Below are 13,006 nucleotides of genomic sequence, written 5' to 3' on the forward strand. Positions count from 1 at the left end.
ACTAGTGAGGAAAATATTTTCTTACAATGCTTTATATTCAGCTGGGCACTACTTTTAATACTGTTTTCTGCAAACTGTGTGAGAGGGACCTTGAGGCACTAAGAAAGTAGATCCAAAACTGATCTGATAGCTGGTGTTCATATTCTGCGTATTTCCTTCATGTTAGAAGAAGAGGGGCACATCCTACCTGGTAACAATTTAGAGATGCAGATTGATTAGCATACAAACAGCTCTTTGGCTAATCTAAATTCAGATTCAACAGTGAAGTACAACAAGGGTAAGTATGACAGCATATCAATGATTGTTTCCAAATACTTGCCAATTTTAGCATTACAGCATCAACATGTCATCAGTTTTTTTAAAACATGTACTGCTAAAAACATATAATATTATCTGTAAGTAGATCTTTAGCAGTCTATTTATCTAAATGACGTCACTGCATCACCACTTCTATACCACTGCCCCCTGGTGGCTGGGCCTGGCATCATAGCCAACCACTGTTCCCTACTGCTCTCGTTCAGTGGCTCCTCAGCTTCCCACTTTCTACAGAGGTGAGGGCCATACTGACAGCTTGTGAAGCTGCCTGCAGGTAAAATCCAACAAGAGCTTAAAAATCTCTGTGGCACATTCTGAGCAATATGAAAAACAACAGAAGTATGGAGAAAGGTTTCATTCCTTAACCAACACTATGATCTTTTAAGAGCAAGAAGAGCGAGATTTACAGTCATAGTGGTTTGACAGTATTCCTGTGGAATGGCCCTGATTGGTCAAGTATCTCAGAACTGAAAGGTACACTATGTTCCCCATCACTAGGCTGGCAATTTATCTTTCCAAGAAGACTCACTTCTACCCAGTAAATCTTATATTCTCTGCTCACTCTGGACTTTCAAGATGTATCTTCTCTCCTTAGCTCTTTACATGGTTTAGAAATGTATTTTCCTGTACATAAATACCACTCAGCTAAAAGAAATATCAAACAATTTTACATATATTACAACCCGACATGTACCCTTAAACTTGAATTTGACATGTTTCCCGTGCTTATGTTGAGACATAAACTTGTGAAATGACGTGAGCATGACTTGTGCACTGCTTCATTGATTTTGAGAAACCTTTGAGTCTAGTCTAACACCATCCAATCACAAATGTATGTTGCATTTTAAAGTTGGTGGAAAAGCTCTACATCTGGATATTCAGAACAGACAAGTGGATTTAAAAAACGGGAAACGTGTGTTGTAACATGCAATGGTAGACATAACTCACTATAAATAGGCTCTGGGAATTAAATGCCTTATTGTTTTAGCAGTGAAGGACTTTCATGTGCTGGCTACTTATCTAAACCTACAGACCTCTCAGTAGGAAATCATGTCGGCCAAATGTCTGATGAAAAAATTTGTTGACAGAATCTGGCGGCCTCAAGTTAATGGTGCTGTTCTTCTTAGTAGTTCTTTGTGAACATTATTTTGCCAATTTAGGTAAATATCAAGTGGATTGTACAAGCTTGACAACTGGAGGCTTTTAAGATATATAAAGGATAATTTGGGCTGCATGTAGCTAGTCAACAGACAGTCAACAGAATTTCAGTGTATAACATCAGCTAGCTAGCTTTGGTTGCCAGCTGAATGCTTGTTCAAATTGTAGTAATTTGAAAACAGTTTAACATTTACTGAATTCAGTTGGTATTTCTACATTTCTAAAATCTGTATAATACATTAGATTTGCAAATCTTTTTATTTTATGACACACAATTGTCATTTGAATTCAGATGCTCCAAACAGTGGTATGCATGCAGCATAAACGTATATCACTACAGCACTAAAGATATATACAGTAGGTATAGATACAATACAAAATAATAATCGGTCATTAGTACATGCTTAAATAATTCTGCACTTACGGTTCTGTGTGAGTTGTATCTCTTTCTGCAACTGCTCTCTGCTGCTTGGTCACACTCTCCTATCAGGGACAAGAATAGAAAAGGTTGTTTGTTACACACTCTGGGAAAGAATTACACACCACTGGCTCACTAAAGCACTCAATGAGTTTGATATGTAAAAAGCCCGTAGTGCAAATGGGCAGAGGAAGGACACACGTAGGCTACATATGAATGAAAGACAAACACTCAAAACTGGAGGGCACCAAGGAAATTACCAATAAATAATTGCTTAAGATCCTAACAAAGTAAGTCTGCCAATCCCAATGTCCCACCCCACTCCATGAGAAAGCAAACCATGAAATAGCAGGATTGCTTCAGTGCAAGTGGACATGCTTCAAAAGTCAAATGAAAAAACTCTGGCAAGGTAAACAATGAAACAATACTAATCAATCAGGAGAATGACAACAGAAAAGCACGGCCCATCTTTTGCAGCTGTAAGAAACAGTATGCCAAACACTGGGATCACTGTTAAGTCACAAGAAAGGCTCATGTGAGGATATGCTAGGTGCACAGAAACAGCTAATAAGATAAATATGATTTCCATGTTTAACATCAGTATAAAAGCTAAAGATCAGAATGTTTTGGAATGATGCAGAAAGTGAGTCAAACACAGGAGCCAATGAAAATACAATGGCTCAAACTGAGGACTGTTTACCGTGCCCGCTCTATCAATTGGGGGAGGGACATGTGCTCCTAAGACGGCGTCCTAGCACTGTTTTCATTTATTCACGGATTTACTTTAAGAAAATAACATATCCAGTAGGGCAATAAAAAGCAATATGAGAACAGATGCCAGTGTTTTAGAGCTCACTAACAACAGCAAGATATTTGGTAAACGTCAGCTCTACTAAATAAAAGACAGCAGGATTCGGAGATACGGATAGACACTATTATTCTGTGTCTACACAGAAGGCGTTTCAGACGCGTTTTTTCAGTAAATATGCATCTATTTTAATCATTCCAGCTGTCTACAATTTATAGCATTTTTATATTTCAAGTATATTTTCTTCCGTTTTATGTGTGTAACTACAGTGATTGTGTATGGGGCTCGGAGCACTGGCCAAACACGGGTGATCTACAACTCAGTACCGAGCCTGAATGCATTGTGTGAAGATAGACACGAACCCCTGAAGCTGCTGCTGCTCTGCTTACATGCTGCTCACACTTCTCCTCCTGTACAGACATGGTGTTACTTGCGAGAGCATGCAAGGTCATTTGAATCTCCCTTGGGTTGATATATGCTTTTTTCCTAGCCTCCAGCAAAAAGTGATATATTGGCGGAAATGCTGACAGTGACTCATATTACAGAACAGCTAGGTACCCCAATCTTAATTCCAATTGAATGTAGCCCAGCTGGAGAGTGACAATCTGTGATTTATCTCTGGTTGAGTTTGACAAAATGGCCATAAACAAGGAGAAAATAAACTCAAACCTTGAAAGGAAAATTCTAAACTTTTTTTTTTCAAAGGTGAATCCAAATCTCACTCCAATGACAAGGTAGTGTGGCGTGTGGAACTGTAGTTTGATGCTCTTTTTTCACAAGGGACTTCATTTAACTGGATTCAACACCGGCATGATTGGCATCCAGGATCATTCCATGTTGCATCTTGCTTTGGTCATAAATACAATTAGGTTTAAGTTAAAAAGTTAGGGGCAGTACTGGTATGTCTACCATACCACCAACTGAGAACTGTAAACATATCACTTCTCCCTAAAGAATATTATAGCATCTGCTTGCACTCGTCTAATATATGGTGATTAGTTTGCTTGGAGAGGTATCCCCTCTGTGGACTACTCAATTTTGAAATATCTGTGCAAAGAAATGATGACACTATCCATGATGCTCAGGTTCATGAGGGGACTCAAGGACACCTCAGTTTCTCAAGCTCTCTGAAAATCCTAAGGAGAAACCTATGATGGTAGAATACAACAACCACATATGGAAGACATTGCGGGCAATTACAGTACAGTAGTTGAGACACTTATACAAGCTACGCAATATGTACACAGGAAAAGCCACAGTGTGCATCTAACTCTAAAAGGGGGGGGGGGGGGGTTGTATGAATGCTGGCAAACAAGGTTTTGGATAAAACATGCAGCCCTGTGCCAAAAGCCAGAACATACAAAATACAAAATAAATAGAAAATAGATCACTAACAGGTGGAAATGAGGGCACAACAAAGGAAGGAAAAAATAGAGATGGTTTGTGCAGGTTTTCAGCAGCTTACTGATCTTACAGATCTGTTGCTGTGGACTATATGGCTGATACTGTAAGAGTTTCACTGATGAGTCTGTGTGTGGTGTATGGGAAGTGTCACAGGTGAATGGTTAATTACTGTACACGTGACTGTTTTTTTAAACACAGTGATGTGTGATTTTTATCTGATTGTCTACAACATGTTTGTGCATTGAAACAGGTGCTGTTTGTTTATAACCACTGTGGTCTTCCTGTCTAAATATTCACAGAGGCAAATGGGTCCCCCTCCACAAAATGAGAGCTTTCCAGTCAGATCCTCAAGCCACACTGACTGAACGTAAATTCATAATGACAAGACAACTGCACATGCCACAGTACGAACACCATTCTTTATAGACTGTGTTTTGAAAAAGCATTATCTTGTTTCATGCACATGGTTTGAATCAAGGTAGGCTGGCTGTGCTTAGTGTGTAGTAGTGGAAAGCTGTTATTTTCAAAGGCCCATGGGCCTCCTTTTTCAGGGTCCATGTACTACACAATGTAACTTTCCCTAGCGAAACATAGGGATGTATCTCTTGAACAACCAGAGTTCAGCACAAATACTGGTTATACATGAGGATGCCCTGCTGCTCTCTAGCACCATGCAAGTGCAGAATAATGACACACAGCAAAGAGCCGCTGCCAAAGCCTGTGTAACACTTGGTTCTTATCAAATCATTGTGAACATCATTCTCAGGTTGCCATGAACTGTGCAGGCAGAAAGATATAGTCCTCAAACTTTTTTTTTCACAACCCAGAAACCAAATATCTTTAGCCTCCATCAGTCAGTTTGGGTGATAGTGTTCACACGCTTCTTTCGGCTGTCTGGGTAATTGCTTAGCATTGTTATCTGAGAATAGAGCTGTCCACTGAGCAGAAAATTCTCTGAGCAATTTCTTCGGTACTGTAATCAAAAATATATATGATATTCTCAGGGTTAACTATGTAACCTAACAAAATAGTAACAGGCAAACAAAAATGATATGCCAACAAATGTTCTGAATTAAAACAAAGAAAAGCACTGATTGTGGATGATGGCTTGGGTAAGTAAATGGTTGTTTGCGCCTCTCTGACACTTACCATCAACCCGTGTAGACTTATGTATAAATGATAAACAAAAAGAAAATGTCCCACTGGCTCAGGATCAGCAACATGTTTTGCAAAAAAAAATAATACTCCTCTATCCAAAAAAAAGGATGCCACAAATCAAAATACGGCCATTCAAATTTCTCCCCCCTGTAAGTTTCTTCTCCTTCTCTCCAAAGTCTCCTTCAACATTGACACCTCTGGCTTCCCATCACCACCAGGACTGCTAGCCAGTAAGACGAGCAGAATAAATTGCCAAACAGATTGTCTGTCATTTGATCATACTGCAAGCCATTTTCGGTGGAAAAATCGTGGTGAGTCTGTCTTTGCGTGTTCATGAAGCCCCACGGCTGTTTTCCCCATTTATCCTGTGCTTTTCCCAACACAGATCATTTGGGCAGATGTTCACTCCACCTGGGGAAGAACTGACAATCAAAGCTCCCCTGTGCTTGTTATGGATATGAAACATATCCTGTCTTTAAGAACTATCAGATGAAGGGCTTTGCTGAATTGAACAACATCATGGCACCAAACACACCCTAATCTTTACGTAATCCACCTTTCCAAGAAGCTAAACACAAATATATACACCATTAACTGGAAACATACATACTTACAATACCTCTAGTGTGTATGATGTAGATGTTTACTTGTTAATACTGTAGTGATCTTGCTGGAAGCATCTGTTATACGCATCCCTATAATCCAAATTTCTTTCATCAGTACCAAGCAAGCCCAAGGATGTGTCCGCCCAAATCCCCTTCTTTCCTCAGTCTGCACTGCATGACCCTCTATCCTCCCTTAACAACCCTCATATTATCCCACCACCCAACCACCTACCTCGTCATCAGCAGGCTTCTGTGTCCCCTCCACTGAAGCACTCAGGGGACTCCACGATTGTCTGAGTCCATTATAGGGGCTCCTGAACCCCCCCATCCCCAGACACAAATACACCCACAGATACTACAACTCTGTGTGGGCCTGTCGAGCCTGGGGCCTGACATGTGGAAACAATCACAGCAGAGAAAGTTGAAATGATATATAGAACTAATACAGAGATGAATCAGTAATGACCAAGATCTAATGTCTAATCAAAATACATTCACTTAGCACAAGCAGTGACTTCATAGGTCTGCGTGTGTGTCTCAGAGTGGAGGGCCTGGTCAGTAATGACCTGGATCACATATCATAATACATAGATGTGAGTGCCTATTATAAATATCTGCCTAAACTACTGTTCAAACAGAAACTCTCCGCACTACAACAATGCAAGCCTGCTACCCTTTATAGAAAATATGAAGCATTTGAAGGAGTTACATATGATTAACTGAGTATAAAGATGCCTTAATATCAAATATTTCCCTTTTCTAGCCACTAAATCATTCTCATTACCTGAGCCGCTCTCTGTTAAACCTCAATAGGTGAACAAAGCCTCGTCAGAATGAGAAATATGGTTAACATAGTGTAGCATAAAACGAAGAATTGGTGAAACAGCTAGCCTGGCTCTGTCCAAAAGTTTAACCTTAATCAACAAGATAACTTTTTAATTAAAATTAATTAATTAAATTTAATTAATTAAAGAGCTTCAGAAGCAGGTGAATTTTGTTACCTTTAGACAGAGCCTTGCTACCAGTTTCCCCATTTCCAGTCTTTATGCTAAGTTAATCTAACTAGCTGCTAGATGTAGCCTTATATTTAGGGGACGAACATGAGAGTGGTATCAGTTCTCTCATCCAACTCTTGGCAAGAAAGCAGATAGCTAAGTCACAAAATATTGAACTTCATTTCTATTTCTACTATGACCAATCTGATATCAATGTCACTTACAGTAATGCATTAATCCAAGCCATGTCTCCACTGAGAATAATAAACTATAAAATCTGAATGAAAATCAGGATACATAAGCCCACAATGTTAGAAACAGATATGGATGTGCATAAGAACACACACATTTGGTCATAGTTTAGATAATCCAAATGAACTGCTTCCTCTTCTCAGAGCATGATGATGTACAATCATCTGTCTTCAGGGACAGCAGTGGTGCACAGAAAAAGAGTTAAAAAAAATTGCAAGGTATTTTTTCCCGGCTAACAGGTAAATCAAACATTTTCAATTAAGTCAGGAGTCAATTGCCTTTCCTAGCTGAGAATTTCAGAATTTAAATAGCCTCTAATCTCTACTTCATCTTTTCCATATATTAAAACAGCCATAGGGCATACCTGGTGAAAATATACAGTTCCTTGAAGTAACTCATGACATACTTTTTTTATGAAATTCCTGTTTTTAGGTCACCAAAGTATTTCTATTGAACCGTATTGACTGCATGATGTGCATTAAGATTTTGGGATTAAAGCCATTTTACACAAACTCTGGAAGTCTCTGGCTAGAATGTATGTGCATGAGCGTACATCTTAACTATACATCAATGTCTGCACCAGATCCGTGGGGGAAACTTGCATAGAGTGGGAACATTCCTGAGAATATCTACTGTTTGTACAATATGTCTGATATCTAGTGACGAAGCTCGCTCTATATGTAAAGGACACCAAGTCATCCACAGCCACAGTCTGGATATTGCCTCACATGTGTTTGATTGCTCTGAGAAAAACCTTGAGGTAAAAACTGGTGTTTTTTTGGAATATATTTTGGATATTCCCTTCCCTATAATAAAGTTTCTAAAGCATATATACACTTTTCTTCAACAGCACTGTAAGACTACATCCTAAGTCATGATCTTAATTCTAGGCTTTGTTACCATCTGCATACAGTATGCACAACTCCATCAAGAGCACCTTGACATAATGTAAAGCTGTGAAAATACAAGATTGCCTTTTGATTGATCGGAGCTAAAGCGGAAATGCCATGACATTACATCATATAATCTGCATTGATCCAGTTATAAACAGGACTAAGAAATACTTAACCAGATCAGACAACAGAATGGGCCATTAGGAACATCACCAGTGGTTAATTTGTGTAGTTTTAAAAGATGCGCCAAGGTGGACAAAGCATTATAGCCTATGCATCAAACATCTGGCCATTTGTTAAAAGCTCTCCCCAAAAAGGAAATTGTCCAATCACATCTTAGCAACTCCAACTAGGAACAACAGGCCTGTCAAGCTTTTGATTTCACCACATGTTAAAGCAGTGGGCTAAAATAAGAACAATACACCATATGCAAAGAGTTTAGTGGGTGGTGTCTGTGGTCTTTCTAAATGACAAACACACAAGAAAACACAAAACACATAAGCAATGTATAAGATGTAAGGGATGGATTAAACACTACTGTTTAGAAAGCAAAGGGGCATTTCATTAGCAAACTACATTATCTTTGGGGATTACAGGTTACATTAGAGAAATTAGGTACTGTTAGTTGCTGTGTTCTGCTCTTTGGTTTGGTTTGTGTTAGACAAACACATCAGCTGATCCTCAAAACCTTTTCTCTTGTAAAAGTGAAAAATACTGTTTGAATATACAGACAAAAATTAACAATTTTATTAGGCTACATTTTTATTTATAATACTGTGCTGTATGTATGTACATGTATCTAATACTAGGGCTAACTAGGTAGGTCTATATTGCGATAAAAGAGAAATGCTGCTGGAGGATTTTTTTACATGGGACATGCAGCTTTAGCCTTAAGTCTTTTAGCAAGATATCATGTGCATAATTAAGATCATTTTACATTGTACTCGTTTTAAAACCAGGCAGCTGGAAAGTCGCTAACTGCAGGTGATAAAACCTGCTAGTGACAATGGTCTCTTCAAATGACAAAATCTATGGTCTGTGGCTAAAAATAAGAAGCCTGCTTTTGTCTGAAATCAAGGATGCATTGTTTAAAAAAGGATTAAAATTTCAAGAATTCCGAGTGGTAAACCTGCCACTGTTAACTTTGTAAACTTCATATGTAGAGCAGTCTCCTATCTGTTTAAACTGTTAGACACCAATAACCATCTGCCCAAGGTGAGGCCTCAGGCACAGGGAGGGACCATCGCCTTATTCTCTTTCTCCCAAAAATGCAATACTTTCATTATAGAAACAAATTTTGTAAAATGACACAGATGAGTAATATAGACCTCCAACACACACACGCACACACACCCACACACACCCTCACACATTCTCAGGAATCCAATGTCATGTTTCTGTCAATTTATCTTCAGGTAGCACTCTGCATCATAAACTAGGAATGTTTCTGAGCCAAAAGACAAAGAGAGAGCCAGCTCAGTAATCTTCGCTCCTCATTCATCTCCTGCACACAGTTACAATCATCTCTTTGACAGCAATTGATCCTTACACAACATCAATAACAGCTTTGTAACCCAGTTTTTATAAATGAGTTCAGCAATTACACCCTGAATGAATAATTTACCACCTTCTGATTTTACCTCGGGATGTATCGATCATAACTTTAATGGCAGGTTGTTCACCGAAGGTTTTTTTTTTGCATGTGTGTAGAGCACTGTTGCAGAGTAAAGAAGAAGACAGGATGAGTGATGAGAGATAGATCATGCTCCATTTGGTACCACAGTTGGAAATATAGGTTAATAAAGATATTGGTCTGATATATGAGGTTAAATTGAGAGGATCTTTAATCAACTTAGTATGACAAAAGCTACTCCAGTGTGGGGAGAAATAAATATTGTTGAAAATCTTTGACATGACAAATGAGCATGATTCAGAATACTTATGTCCCGTGTTGTTGTGAGATTTAATTCTGTGCATTCTAACCACTTTTGCAGGTAACAACACCCCAAAAATAAGTGAAAACAAGAACGGTAGTGAAAAATGTATGGGGGGGATATTTTAGAGGTTTGTCAAGTCAGGAAAGGAGAAAGTGCTTCAACCAATATTTCAAAAATATATACTATATACAGAAAATATAATATGTTTGGCTTGCTCTCAAGCTTGGTTAACAGGAAGTGTGACATTTAAGAATGTGTCTGTGTTTGCATGTGTGTGTGTGTGTGTGTGTGTGTGTGTGTGTGTGTGTGTGTGTGTGTGTGTGTGTGTGTGTGTGTGTGTGTGTGTGTATGTGCGTATTGTAACCAAACTCCTCTACCCACTGATCATGTGATCAAGAGAAGAGGTGAACCAGATGGCAGTCAAAAATGAATGTATGGTATCACTCAAGTCATTTACTGCAGAGCTTTAACACTACAGTAATATATTACCACAGTCACCTTTTATAATCAACACTATATTCTCGTTATAGTTCACAAATATACAATCCAATCAAAAGTATAGAGGGTATGCGCATGACGTTACGCTCTCTGAGTGGCAGAAAGACGAGCAGCAGTGTTAGCTTGAATCAGCAAAAACACAAACAACACATCTAAAAGAGCTGGCCCACTGGTTCTTTGGGAAGCAGTAAGGATCACTGTCAAGTCCAACTGCCTTTAATTTGAGCAAATAATCACTTTTTTTACTCCCGGTTTGCTAAATGCAGCTATGGTAACAGATGTTTTGCCACTCAGTCCAGCGTGTTCCGGAAGGGGAAGTGACATCAACGCCTACCCTCTATTGTCTTCACATTTGCAAGTATTAAACAACCGTCAGTGGCCTGTATGCACTCTGTGTCTGCTAGACCTGGACCTCATTGATGCTACATTGCCTTATGCCCTTACAACAAACTGGCTGACTCTGATGTTGTGAGTTCACTCAGTGCAGACTCTGGAGCTTTGCTAATCCTTCATGTTTACATCTGATTTCTCCCTAGGCCTTCTGAGGGCCACTGCCAGCCACACTCACTTCATCATGTTACTTAGCGGTGACAACACGGCCTTTGGGTGTTTCCTGATCTTGTCTCTCACTCTCTAATTGCACTAAACTATTGCTGAGCCAAGACACAGCTGGGTACAACAACATTCACCTCATTTTCCTGGTCTGAGTAACGTATGAGCTGAGTGGTGCAGGCAGGGTGGATCCTTGAAATAAAAGCTTTCTTGTTCAGCGCTGATTGCAAAGATAATTGTCAGAGCTGGAAGGCAAAGGAGCCCCCTGACTTTTCTCCACTCTCCTTCCTTTCCTTGCATCATAACCATGGTATAACCCTGAACCACTCTTCGTCTTACAGCGCTGGACCCTGATTGGACCTGAACACCAACGGCTCACCCAAAAAACGGCCTGAGCTGAGAGGTTCACATCACATCCTCCTCCTTGTGTTTCTTGTTTTGCAGCTAAAACTGTGCATGTGATTTGTTTCTGTGCAAGTGATTTAATGAGGATCTGCTTCTAATTTTCTCTTTGCCACACACTTGCAGGTCATTAAGGAAATATAAAAGAATGACGTGACGTGACAGGCTGCAGAAGAGGCATCAGGGTGCTATGAAATTAACAGTATGTCTTGGACATCACGTGTAAGTCAAAGAAACCCACTCTTATGACTGACTATGAGTTCCAAGACATGATCTTCTAAACATTTGCCACATACCACCAACTAATATTAACCTACATTGAAACTTTGCCTGGTACGTGAATGCTGTTGCATTTTAATGTTTAAACACTCTATTTCAAATGCTGTAGGTCTTTCCCAGGAAAATTGGCTTGGGTGTGGAAAAGTGGTATTTTTTAATAGAGGATGAAGAACACGGTAATTAGCATGAACAATGAGAGTCGCCACAGTTAGCCTGACCAAAAACCATCATCAACAGAAATTCCAAAGAAAAAGTTATTGCTGATGTTGACTGTGAAATGATCTCTGTAAACATGCTAGCCAAAACACCACAGCGGTTGGTGCTAATTATCAAATATTTTGCTAAAACATAAAAGAAAACTGGATTTCAAATGTCTTTGAACAGATAATTCCTGTACAAATAGTGCTTTAAGCAGTGTGTTCAGTACCTAAATTAATCTGTGGTTTCCATCCATCAGGAGACACAAATAGAGCAAAAAAAGCCACTAGACAAAGTTAAACAACAGTTCCTATGACATTTTTCTAGCACGGCAGTGCTCATATACACATTATCAAAACAGTTTTTCATAGCTGCTCATTACCACAGCCCAGAAATGCAGGTGTTCTGTATTTTGAACTCCTCTGCTACAGCTACCAGTTACATCCAATCTTACTAACGACCTGTACCATTCACATCTAAAACAACACGTTACTGGCTAGATAGCCATGTATATTGGATCGTTCTCTGCATAGAATAATGGGTTTTTCAATGACCGATGCTGATGTTTAGAGAGCAGGGCGGCCGATGGCCAATATCTACACTGCGTGCACAATTACTAGGCGAATTGTATTCCTCAGGATAAATTTTATTGTTGAATTAACACAATGTTCTCAGTCAATCCAAAATATTATTGAACTTCAAACCTGAATGTTTGACTAAGGAAAAGTGAGTTTTGTCTTGCTTAGGAGAACATATACAGTCCCCTCCAAAAGTATTGGAATGGTAAGGCAAATTCCTTTGTTTTTGTTGTTCACTGAAGACATTTGGGTTTAAGATCAAAAGATGAGTATGAGACAAGAATAAGAATTTCAGCCTTTATTTCCTGGTATTCGCATCTAGATGTGTTAAACAACTCAGGACATACCACCCTTTGTTTGAACCCACCCATTTTTCAAGTGAGCAAAACTATTGGAACATGTGACTGACAGATGTTTCTTGTTGCCCAGGTGTTGCCTTTTAGGTTGATTGTCCAAACATTAAATAACTCTGCATGAATATTCTAAGTTTTCATCCTTTGTTCAAACCTATAAAGACTGCATTTCCTGTTAAAGAGGATAAACCAACATGAAGACC

General features: G+C 39.1%; 1 protein-coding gene across 1 annotated transcript in view; it reads right to left on the reverse strand.

The window, feature by feature from the left end:
• LOC119893551 (zinc finger protein 469) overlaps window positions 1-13,006 on the reverse strand; it is a 202,108-nt gene that overhangs the window by 178,547 nt on the left and 10,555 nt on the right. The window contains exon 2 of the mRNA XM_038705779.1: window positions 1,898-1,956. The gene's annotated coding sequence lies outside the window, so the exon portion shown is untranslated. The remainder of the gene's footprint in view (window positions 1-1,897; window positions 1,957-13,006) is intronic.

This window comes from Micropterus salmoides, unplaced genomic scaffold (assembly GCF_014851395.1).
Source record: "Micropterus salmoides isolate LMB-PRFRI ecotype aquatic unplaced genomic scaffold, ASM1485139v1 Ms_hic_scaffold_8, whole genome shotgun sequence".
NCBI lineage: Eukaryota > Metazoa > Chordata > Actinopteri > Centrarchiformes > Centrarchidae > Micropterus > Micropterus salmoides.